At 41.0% G+C, this 13,064-nt stretch overlaps 1 protein-coding gene across 3 annotated transcripts in view; it reads right to left on the bottom strand.

The window, feature by feature from the left end:
- The window catches only part of ST8SIA1 (ST8 alpha-N-acetyl-neuraminide alpha-2,8-sialyltransferase 1), a 146,865-nt gene that overhangs the window by 17,334 nt on the left and 116,467 nt on the right, over positions 1–13,064 (bottom strand). The gene's annotated exons all lie outside the window — the stretch shown is intronic.

A 13,064-nucleotide genomic window follows, 5' to 3' on the forward strand; every position in this document is an offset into this window, starting at 1 on the left:
AACTTATATTTTCAGGCACAGGAATTTAGAAGAAATTTTAAAGTCTGTGTTGTTCTTGTTCCTTAAGGGCATACAAAAAAAAAAAATCCAAGTTACATGCTGAACAAGCAATACTGAGCGACATTTAAATAGAAACTTTGGACTTAAACTTGTAAGAATTGTTTTTGTTGTGCCTGTATAGCAATTTAGGTTGTGCTACCATAGTAGTTGATTCTCATTCTGGAACTGAGAGAAATCTCAAAGAACATACTTCGTTACAAACAATTAAAACAGAAATCAATGAATTGTTTAGGTTAAGTGGCACCACAAAAATCTAGCCACAGACACCAAACAATAGTCAGAGCTGGTGTTTAAGATGGCATGATTTACACACTGAGTAGGCTTAAAAGCAGCTGGTATCTGTACCATGCAAGTTAAAAGAGAGACTAGTTGGCAGCTATGAGGAGGGCAATGTATATATACAGATTATTTCTCTAATATGATGGTCTTCTTATCTCTTGATATAAAAACTACATCAGGTTACAATTTGTTAAATTGCCAATATGTATTTGCTGATGTCTATTTTATCCATGATGTTACTTACATACTACTCCAAAACCAGTATTCTGTCAAGACTATAACCTTTCCTTGCCATATGCTTCTGTATATGCCAAGATGAGTAAGACATCTGGCAGGAAATCCTAGGCCATTCACACACACCAAAACCTGCACTGATGTTTGACCTGTCCTGACGTCTGACACTAAATAAATCACGTCTCAGTAAAATATTAAAGTATCCTAAATATGTATCACTGCATGTAACTGATACGGAGGTCAGCCAGAGCCATGGGCAAAATCCATTATCTAAACTATAAAATTGCAGAGTAACAGAAGCACTCTCTGTCCTGGGGTGCATACTGTACTGGAGGATACTTTTGCATGAGAAAGTCACTATGATTTTACTCGCAATAATCCGCTTTCTTCGCAGAGTCCACACAATCTTCAGAATGCCACTAAGCCCTCCCCACCTTTACCACGTGACAGTATCTATAGCTTTCAGCACGCAGGCAGTTTACTACATTAAAAGCCACTTCTGCACAAGCCTCACATGCACTCCTTTCATTGCAGCTGGGTGCTCTCCTGCATGTGATCTCTAATTTTTATCTCAGCTCCCAAATGCCCATCTTACCCTTGCTGCTGCCCCCTCTCTCTAAGCTTCCTGCAGCTAACGCAAATGTGTGACTGATTTCATAGTCATGCAACAGAGGAGTCAGGACAAGAAATGAGACAGCAGCACTGGATTTTTTTTCTTTTCTCTGGGGCAGGCAGAGAGATAGGTATAAGAATACCTTTCTTAAAGGGTTATGAATAGATCATTTTTGTGTACAGACCTCTGTGAAACATCAGCAAGATTCACACACAGGGCAAGATACACAGGTTTAAGTAGGATGCCAGAAATTTCATCTGAAACAGTTTCCAACAAAAAATATAGCTTCAACAGCATTGAAATGTCTCCTAAACATGTGCCAGGTTTTTTGAAGTCTTTGTCTGTAGGAAACTTGAAATATTCCTAATAAGTTGAAGGGTTTTGTCAACATTTTCAACATGCAATATTTGGTCTCCTGATTTGCTATGAGTTTCTTTCAAAATTTCCTTCAAGTGGAATTAGAATAAAGCTATTTTGAAACAAATGCCCTGAAATCTGCCTGGGTCTTCATTACTGTTTTGCTCTGCAGATCTGCTCCTACTGCATGGAGATATTTGCTAATGTAGACAAAGCCTCTGTCTTCCAAGCAAGAAATCAATTCAACCTAAACATACAAAACAAAATAATAAAAATTATTTCATAACTTATTGCATTTGCATTCTCTTCTGTAGAAATAGCCATGACACAGCTGAAAATAGAAGGCCAGCCAAGACCAAGGTGTCCTGGCAGAAATTCATTGTCTTGCTGTACTTTCTCATATGGGCCCTCTCACTCCATTACTATCAGACCTTTTATAAGTGTTCCCCAAAACAGGCTTTACCATCCTCTCTTCCAAAGGAGTAGCAAGACAACCTGTCAGATTTTCAGGTACAGAAGTTGGGTCCATCCTATCAAACTTGTTCCATTTACATCAGGACAGTCACTGAGGGTAAAAAAAAAAAATCCCTATCTTAATCCTTTCAATATTCATCTAGGCACTGAGCCTCAGTATCCAAACCCTGTTCTAATAACCCTAATTGCTTATAAGACGTAGACTAAAACCAGCAGCAGGCTCTTGGACTATTGCCCTCCCCATAATTTGGGACATCACTGGGAGGTGGGAAATGCAGGTTCAAACTTCCTTTCACAGTAAAGGATACTAGAGCACACAGCCTGATGTGATGGGGTCCTTGCACCTTGGCTGAGGGGAAGGCACAGACAGGTCTTCTGCCACTCCTGGAAGCTGGTTTCACCATGTCCTTTCCCACTTACAGCTAGTTAACAAATTTCACTTCAGATGGCAAGTAGATATGGTTATTCTAAAACTGCATTTTTCAGCAAATTTACCATTCACAGAAAAGCACTGCGCAGCTCTAAGATTAATACATTAAAGTTGCTCAGATACAGTCACAGAGAGCCAAGGACTGTCTCTGAATATTAATTTGCTATCATTGCCACAACACATTTACATTTCTTCTAGATAAATCTCCCCAAATGCCTTAAAGTAACAAGAAGTGAATAGCACTGCTGTGAGAGTGGTGCATGGGAGGGACTTCGCGCAGAAGGGACATTGTTTGTCATGCTACTGCAAACTGTCCTTCAGGAACATCACATCCTAGAAACCCGTGTCTCATTCAAATGATCTGGACTGCAGTGTCGGTAGGCGTCACGCCCAGTTCAACAGATGGACATTATACAGGTGGCCAGGAGCCCATGTAGAAACATAAAACATGCTGATTATGGCTGGTCTGATGGCCTAATACAGCCAAAAAGCTGCTGCCCATCTTGCTCTCCTCATAAGGGGAGATATTAGAAGTAAATTAAATTTTCTGTTTCCCATTTGTAAAAATAGGAGCCCTGTCCAGCTTTCTGACATTTCATAGGCTGGTCAGAGGCTGAGAAATCTGGGGACAAATGCTGTGTGTCAGCAAGTTTCTAGCAATGGTACTGGAAGCTCGAGTGTATTTTCCTTTAACTCCCAATCCAGACAGCAAGTGCTGCAGGCAACCCCATTCCAGCGGTGGCTTGAGGGTACCATACTGCAACCATCCCAGCTGACAGTGAGGACGCTACTCCATGCCTGACAGAGAGACCAGGAGGGCTTTTCCCTTGCAGCTGACCAGCTCTGTAGTGCATGCATGAGCATGACAATATGTTTTTTTTCCTGCTTGTCCTGGCACGGATGCTGCCAGCCTGGTGCAGTCCTCGCATCCAGATGGGCACAAATACCTTCCCCTCAGGCTGACCCTCACCCAGCCTTCTTTGAATGAGAAGCCACCGGTTCCTAGTGAGTGCTCGCCTCTACCTGACATGCTTCCAATGTCGGTGCTCCCAGGGGCAGAGCCCAGTAGTTGTGCAGCTCCTGCCCACTCACCAGGTGTCAAATGCATCAATGATTCAGCCCCTTGTGCAAATGTGCATCTCAGGCAACACCATCTCCACAGCTCAGCTTGGAGCAAGAAACAGCTGAAGTGCTTTCAGGGTCGTCCTCTGACCTTCTGCAGTCAAGCTCACAAAATGCATGGCGAGTTGCCAGCATTTAGATAAAACTGGATCTGCAATCTCCTGAGCCCTGAGCAGCACCTGAAGACTATGCAAGCTGCTCAGTAATTTGCAGTAATGCCTCCCGGCAGCTTGACGGCAGTCCAGAGAGGTGCCGATGACTGTGAACACTGGTGAAAGCAGATCATGGCACGTTCAGCCCAGGCGCTTTACTTCTGCTACTCTCATTAATGGACAGAGAGCAAATAAAATCATCAGCAACACATTTTTGCTGTCAGGTCCATATGACAAATGAACTTAAAAAGCACAACTTTCAACAGGCACATGTAGGCACTGCTGCACAGATATCAAGAGAAATTATTTCCTTGATACCACCTGTAGAGTTCCCTCAAATGCTCTGCTCTACTTTTCCAGGGAGAATGATGCATCCAAGAGAAAACTGCCGCAGTACATTGTCATGACAGTACAATCAAAGACTTAAGAGCATTAAGTGTTCTGCTTTTTGTTTTTAACCTGGTTTTAGTTTTCTTATTGACATTCTATAGCAGATATTTGGGGACAGGACTCCTCTCTGGTACTAAGAGATGACTTCTAGTAACCACAAAGAATTTGCTGCAGTGACATTGAGCTAACCTGCTTGCAGATAACAATGGCAGCATTTTCTTGCATCTTGGTTTCTTTTTGATCTCCCCAGAAAGTCACTATCTCATGCCTATGATGATAACCCAGTTATCTACTGTGTTGGCATCTGCAAAGTCACAAGTTCAGCATCCTGGATTAATTGCATGTTGACTTATCAAAAAAAAAAAATTGAATAATGAGGGGAACAGCTTGGGTGCCAAAGAACTAGTGTATTATTTTGAAATTAAGACAAATAGAGCTCAAGGGAATAGAGCAGAAGGCATATAAAGACTTACATATTTATCCCTATGGCAAAGGATAACCTACAAAAATTATTTAGATAATTTGATGTCAGCATTAGCCAAGAATGATTTAGCAATTTGCTGCAGCTGTTGGAATATGCTTACAGCTGGGATCACAAGAAGTCAGCCTGCAACTACACATCCACTGCAGTGACAGTGGAGTTTCACTGCACTCATTTCTCAGAGTGCTTTTATGCTTTCAAACAGTGATGCTCTCCTTAATGCCCTGTGCATTCATACTGTGCACTTCTTATCTGCCCCTTTGGGGCTTGTGTAGTCAATGTTGCTAAAACACAGACTGTGTCTGAATTAACAGCACACTAGTTTCCATGTGTTCACTCTCCACATAGGCACTTTTGGCATGCACTAGTTGCAAGGTAGACTATTCTACCTGTCCACACAGGGAGCACTTAGAAGTACTATAAATTGACCCCCTTTCTTGTTTATCCCAGCCTCCCCAACTACACAAGCCACTGTTTACTTAGCCTAAGGATAGCTACCTGACTTAAGATTCAATTATAATCCCATTAAAGTCAATAGCAAAACCAACTCTGATCTCACTGGAAGTATGCTTGGAGCTTCAGGCAAAAAAATTCAGGCCTGCAATGCACTTCAGAGTGATTAGAAAAGGCATGAGCTAACATGATCAGTCATAAAGACTGATCATTAAACAAAAAATTAGAGATGCCAAATGTTCTCCATCAGTGTAGGAGGCTTTTATTCCTGTGGTAGATCCCCAGTGCTTTGTCTAAACTCATTTTAACCAGCTTCAGCACAAGGGATTCTCCCCTGTTCTTGCTGCAGGTCCTTCCAGAGGCACCATGGTCACCCAGTCAAGAGCTCATGGCATGGATGGGGTCATGCTATTCTCATCTTTTCCTTTGTTTTTGCCCTCCTCTCTCCTTCATCTGACTGCCCTTTATGGACCCAAAGACAGCAAATCTTCCACTCAGACTCTCAGAGGAGATACTACCTCCTCTCAGGGTACGACTATCTCCAAAACTCACTTCAGCTCATCCCTTAGGCACAGCCTGCAGTCTTCTCAGACCCCATACTACCTCCTCTTTCTTATGGACACGTGCTTCCAACCTCTAAGAACCTGTGTGTTCCTCTCATTTCTGGTCCCAAAGATTAAAGACAAACAAATTAGCCTGAGTTTCCTTTTTATACACCTTTTCAATGCCATTTTGCAGGTCAAGGATTCTGGTTAATCCCACCATCAGCTCCAAAGACCCAAAAGCAAGGAAACACACTCTTACCAGAGTGACTACAGACTACATCTTTCTCTACCAGCCTGTTTCTTCATGACATGCTGTCCTTAGCACACGACCTTCAGAATAATTTGATCCACTCAAAGTCCAGTTAGACATTGCAGAGGTAGGCTCTAATCCCCATGAAGAGGCAGGCTCCCCTTCTGACTGAATTCAGTATTAATTAGGGGTTTTTTTTAAACCTCCACCCATTACTGCTCTTACGTTGTTGCCCTGGGAATACTATATATAGTGCCAAGGGAAAGCTGACTCTCTGTTTTTCAATGGAACACAGAGCTATCCTATATACCAAAGCAATGAAACATTGAAATCAGTGTTCACTGGTATTTTGGGACTGTGTGTGATCCTTATTCTGCCAACTCAAATTAGAATGTGCTTTTAATAGCTACTCTTTCCAAAACCAGCAGAGCTAAACATCAATCTTTTCTGTTATCTGACAGCTTGAATCTTAGCTTTCAAAAGATGAGCTGTTCATCTTAGTTTGACTCTTTGAAGATTGTGGCTGCTGAAGTCACACGCAAGTGGAAATAATAGAATAGGCAGAACAGCATGGCTGTAAACTACTTGTATTGTCAAAATGAAATTGCTGCCTAGTATTTCTAAATCTTCTGAATTCTTCACAGGTCTTACAGCTGAAAGTCTCGAGGATGAGAAAATAGAGAACCAATTAAATCAGCCAGGAAAAAACCCAACACGGAACTAAGTCTGATATCTTTAGCATTTAATTTCATTGGACTGCATGCCAGAGCGAGCCAGTGAGAAGAAACATAACCATATCACACATTTTCTCAGGTTTCAGTGGGAAAAAGAACTGCAACAAAGTCCAGATATAGTCTTCAAGAGATTTACTTTTGATTAACATGGGTTCCCTAAGACAGTCTGCCATGTCTGGGACAGCAACCAAACAGGAACAGAACAGTGCACTACCTCCTGCACATCTAGGTCTTTTACCCAACTACTGTCCAGACGCACATCTCTGTAGATCACTGCCTGCAACAGCACTGCAACAAACACAAAGCTAATTAACATTATGCTTTCCTGTCTGTTCACGCAGGTCTTACGCACTTTGTAACCCAAGCATAAAACATACCAAACCATACAGCCCTGAAACACCTATTCATAGCTGAGAATACTTTTGCCAAGTCTCCTGAGTTTTCACTTTAACATCATGACATCCTTCATATTTGCAAGTGTCAGTGAAGGTGACATTCAACTATATCCTCTCTTCAACCTGTTAGAGCTCTTTCCAAAGAGAACTGGACAGAGAGAAAACAGCAGTATTTTAATTGAATGTGTTTTCTTTTTAAAGATGTTCTGTGCTACAAAAAGGGTAGACTGAAGAGAAATTCTTTAAAACAGTAGATGTTTTGACAGGTATATGGCAACAACTGTAACTAGGATAGGCTCTTTTTTAAGTATATGAGGACCTTTTTTAAACTACAGTACATGTATCACTGCTGATCTCTGAGATCATGCCATATGGCTGGCAGCTGGAGTGCAGATCCCTATTAAACAACACTGTCAACTAAAAGCTTACTAAAACCAGTTGTTCAGAGCCCACAGGAATATGTGATGAATCCACAATATTTTAAATGGGGCAAAACTGATTCATACAACTCTAAAATATTCAGAAGATCATCTCTGGGCAGCTTCACCTGTTTTGCATCCCTAGGGCAATGAGCATTGGAGTTGAGTAATGAACTAGTGGCCACCTGAGTGTAAGCAGAAGAGGTGATAAATTGTTCTGGAGCAGTTACTATTAGCAGAAGCCAAACACAAGGCTAAAAAGAAAGAGAGAGAAACAAACTGCAGCTCAACAGACAAGTTCTTAAGGGCGCAAGAGCTCACGCCATTAGTAAAATCCCTGGAAATGAACAAGGAGAATTCAAGCCAGCCCAAGGACAACAGCTGTAAACTTTGAAGTCACTACCTTCAGCGAGCTTTCAAAATGTCCCTTCTGAAGAAAATGCCTTTACTTTTATCTAATATCAATTTACAGCAATATTTCTCAGCAACTCTGGTGATGTTCAATTATGCCTAGAAGCGTTAGTAGATGCTTCTCAAGGTTTCCAACAGTGTTTGAGATGTGTTGATTTGCTGCACACTAGATCTTTGAAAGAGCCCACCCACTCTGCAACTCATACATGGACACTCAGGGAAGAGTTAAGAGCACGACCAGTATATTTTAAACCGCACATCCAAGTATTTTCAGCTCAGCAGATTTCCTGATACTGGTGTAGTTTGTCAATGCGGTAATGCCAGTGAATCTTCCTTCCAAATATTTGCCTAATCTCTTATTCTCCACATCCTTCTAACCAATTATTTTACCAATACCTTCCCTCTTACACCATGATTGCCTTGATCCCTTTGTCAAAAGTCTTTCAAAAATTCAAACAGACTTTATCTACTGGATATAATTACCCTTATCTACATGCATTTATTCAAAGAACTCCAAAAGTTTTACAAGGTAAAATTTCCCTTGGACCCAACAGTGCTGACTCTTCACAAGAGGACATATATTTATCCAGGTGTTCGCTAATACTATCTTATAATACAGGCTCTACCAATTCAGCTGGTAGAGATGTCAGGCTTACAGATCTACTTGAACTATTTTTAATTTGAACTATTTTTAAACACTGATCCCATTTTTAACACCTTCCAGCCAAGCACCAAGGCAGTTTTAAGTGAGAAAGTACACACTACATGTTCTTCAGCACCTGCCAATACATTTACATCCATCCTGTATCTATACCATAAATTCTCTAATAATTACCTCAGTTTCAGCCTACTGAGTCTCCCCATGGGCAGAGGCAATGTCCTGTTTCTCTCACACTAAAAACAAATGCAAATAATTCATACAGCCTCCCTGTGTCTTCCCTGAGATTTTCTTTTATACCTGGTCATCAATTGACTATACACACATGGCAGGTGGGGGGGTAGGTGTTTTTTGCTCTTTTTTGTCTTGTGCTGCTGCTGGAAGGAGGACATAGCATTTGGTTTTCATTCCGCTAGTTAGTTCTTTTTGGAAACTTTTTTCTGCATGCCACATGGATAAAATATTTAATCAGCCAGAGCTTATAATAAATTCTGTTTACTTTGGAAACAACTTCAGTTTTTGGTAGGATGTTTCTCTGTTTCCATTAATCTCCCTTTTCTTTGCCCTTTAGTGATGTCAACTTCCTTTTTCTTAAGGCTTGATAGATGCTTCTAGCACTGTGCTTCCAGTATGGTACCCTTAGGAGACTTCTCTATTTTGAGTAGGTCATCCAGATATATTTTGCAAGATGTATGGTGTTTAATGATGAGAATGACACTTAAACTTCTTTTCAACATGATTAAACTGCCAAGGTTTCTCCTCAACTGTTAGTACAGCCTGTATCAATTTAAATTGCTATAGCTAGAACACTCTCAACCAAAAAAAAAAAAAAAAAAAAAATCAAGGTACAGATAGCTGAAACATGCTGGAGCTTTTACTAATCTCTTCAACTGATTTGATATCTGTGTTGATACCTGTGAAAGTGCTGGAGTTCCTTCACCTTTTTTCCCCTCATTAACTTCACTCAAAGGAGATACAGTGTAAAAGGAGTAAAAAACAAACTACTTTTCTTTTAAGGTAGCAGGAAATAAATGCTATTTGCTAGGACAAAGTAATACTTCTGAAAGGCAGTGCATGTCATGAGTACTTTACAGCCCTCTATGCACTGGTTGAGGAAAGTGGAGCAAAACATTCAATTCCCTATTTCTCTTAGTTTTCAAATGCCAGAGAAGGGTCAGTGGCATTGATACTATATTATACAGGAGCAGCTTTGTAACTGTAGTTGGTGTTCTTCCCATGTCACACGTCTAGAGGTGCTATGTCTCTTTATATAAAACACCATAACTCAGATGTGGTCCCAGCTTCTCACATTCTGAAATATCAGGCAAGAAAACCTTTCTCTCTTTTGCTCCCGATCTCATGGAACAGTCAATAACAACAAATTGTGAGAACAGCATGGAGCTTGGCTCTAGAAAACAACATTGGCAGGATATTAACCTGGGCAATGCAATCTCAGATATCAGCAATGAGTGAAGAAAGGTCTTTCAATCCCTCTAGTTAAAGCTGATTTTACTGGACATACAATAGTCATTAAATCAGAGAGGAAGACAAGAAGAGGATGACCATCTAAACTGGTGGTGGAGTCACCCAGCCTTCAGGCCCTCCCTGTTCAGTCACACAAACTGGAACAATATCTGCAGATGATGCTGATGGCACCAGCCTAGCATGCACCTTCGTTGGTGGTTTGGACTGCCTCCTACTAGACGAGAGACAGAGGTTTAAGTCCCCTCACATAGAGAAGGCCTACCACAGCTTCAGTGACTGAGATGACTAGTCGCCTCTCATAAAATATGGCATCAGCTTTGGCCAGTTTTCTGAACCGGGCTCTTCACTGTTCAGCTGAAGCTGCTCAGCCTAGTTTTGTAAATTGCTTGAGCACAACTTAAACTGTATTATCCGGAAGTTTTAGTCAGAGAAAAAAATACATCCAGCCTTAGCTTAATTTCTTTTTATTTGACTAAGGTCTTTGCACCAATTCCCTTCATGAAGATGTCAAAACATTACTGCAGCAGGAGTTAGATTGAGGGTAACCACTGATTTATCACATGGGTTGTGGAGGAGATGGTAAGCACCTTACCAATAAGTGCTGTATGTGAAAATATGGTCAAACTATAGACCCCTGGGTTTGTACTCCTTTGAGATACCTTTTCTTTCAGAAAAGAACATCAGCTGTTACAGATGTTCACATTAAAATGATTAAGGAAAGCAAATTGCCATCTCCTAAAGAATTGAAAAGACTTCTTTCAGATTCAGGCAGCACAAAAAATAAGCTCATTTTCTTTAATGCTCAGAGTAATTAATACTGAATTACAGTAGAAATTCTACGAAAGGACTTCTGACAATCACATTAACACTAAATAATGTACACATGCTTTATGCTATTACAATAAATACCAAAGATGTGAACACAGATTAAGCCATTATTTTGAAGTATTACTAAATAATCAAACAGGAACAAAAGCTACCATTAGTGGCTTGTCTCCCTGGAGCAGCAGTAACACATTACCTGAAAAAACTTTAGATTTGGACCCAACCACCAGGCTAAAAGGTATTTTGGAGTGAGGAGGAAGGTATGGCCTGGGGTCTACAGCACAACTCAGAAACAGGAAAACAGAATACTTTAAGGGCATTTGATAAGGCCAAGGTATTTTTCAGAGAAGGCCAAATTGTAGGTTTGAAAGTAGCTGCAAATGTCAAGTCTGTCAGCAGCTCTGAAGAACCTGAGGTTGGCCGTGACTCACATGGGACAAACACCAGCCACGGCCATAAACTCCCCCTTGAGGAAGTAGTTACACTCCCAGAAGGTTTCCAAATGCCAGGAGAATCATTCAGTGATCAGTTGTTTTGTCTGATAGACCTTTACATCCCTAGTAGCTCAGTATACATACTCCCAAAGCAGCTAATCAAACAGTAAGTGGTGAAATTCAGCCTTTTGTTTTACAGACAGGAGACAAATAGTTTGTATGGTGATGTGCAATGCTCGGGAGCTACTGCTGAGGTTTTTATCCAGAGGCTTTATCCAGATAATGATTTGGAAAATAAATACACTTTTTAACATGCAACATATTTTTATCTGAATTTGTCTCAAGACCAAAATTTCCCTTCCTTAATCTGCTAGTCTAATAAGCCACAGTGCACAGCACTGCTTTGCTTCACCAAGCAAGAGTCAGGAACCTTCTGTGCCCCAGCAAATCTAGCACTTTGCTTGTAATACCAAGTCCTCTTAACACTGCTCCTGACTGTTATAAAAATTAGACCATTTCTTCTACTCCCCCCACATCTGCATTTTTTATGTTAAAACAAACAACCTGAGGAATGTAGCATTTTAAAAGATTCCTCTATTTTGAATATACTTTGAAATGGAGTAGAAATATGATCATTAAGGTCCTGTCTTGATGCTTTCAATTGACACAATTCCCCTGATATCAATGGATTTACACTACTTTCATCAAATGAGTATATAGGTCAGTCTTTATGATATCATTTGCCAGATATTTAGAGTTTCAGAAACTACCAGTACACTGCATTATTCGAGAAGCACACTGTGAACATACCACTAACGACGATATTATCTGGATGCACAAGGCTATGGAGATGATTCATTGAGCATAATCATTTCCATTCCTGAACCTTGGATGCTTAATGTACCAGGAGAAATGAGGGGTGGCAGCAACTGTTCTGGAGCAGAAGTGAGAAAAAAACTAAGACAGCACACTGCACCAATGCTCTGGCAGAAAAGTCCCGTGTGTTCTCTTCCAGCAGCCCTACCCAGCTCCATTTCCAGCTTAACGGACCTAGGAGCATGGAGTCAAAATCATAAACAATTTGCACAAGGGCATACTAGTGTGCCTAATGAATTTCCTTTTAGAAAGCCAGTCAGCAAAAATAGTTCAGCCAATACATGCCAGCTAGTTCTCTGGTTTATTTTTCTCAATGCCATTCACTGCAGGCCCAAGTGCTGGAGCACTAGGTATGCACAGGGCAGATGCATGACCTAGTTCAGCTACAGTATACCAACCACCAGGTCTCTTGGGATAGCCCAGCAGCGGTATCTTTTTCAGCACAATCTAACTTCAATTGTTCATGAACAACTCCTTTGTATGTAGTGACATGTACAAATTTCCCCAACAGACAGGGGAACAAAGGCGCAGGAACAAAGGACCAGAGGGATCACCTGGGTTTACGGTTTCTGCTGTGGCTGGGTCAGGGGCACACTGCCAGATGTTCTGGCAGAGATTAGATGCTAGAAGGGAATCCAAGGAGGAACGGAGGAGATACAGAGCAAAGAGCTTGTTGGAAATCCTGCAGTGTCAGCACTGTAAGAGATGCCAACTTCAGGAGGCTCTTTAGGAGCTTCCAGCAGCCCTCAAATGCTTCGTAATGTCCTGAAACTAACACAAAACCTGTGATAAAGAATCAAATCCTACAACTGTCAGACGCTGGGGGAAAAAGAAAAAAAAAGCAGCAGAAATCAGGGACATCACCAGTGATTCTTGCCTCTAAACTATGACGATAATTGCTATAAAAAAACCTCACAGATGATCTTAAAAAGCCATCTGTGGCTTATACTGCAAAATCTGTGAGCAGACCCTCAGTTCACACTAGTG

Source organism: Strix uralensis, chromosome 5 (genome assembly GCF_047716275.1).
Source record: "Strix uralensis isolate ZFMK-TIS-50842 chromosome 5, bStrUra1, whole genome shotgun sequence".
Classification (NCBI taxonomy): domain Eukaryota; kingdom Metazoa; phylum Chordata; class Aves; order Strigiformes; family Strigidae; genus Strix; species Strix uralensis.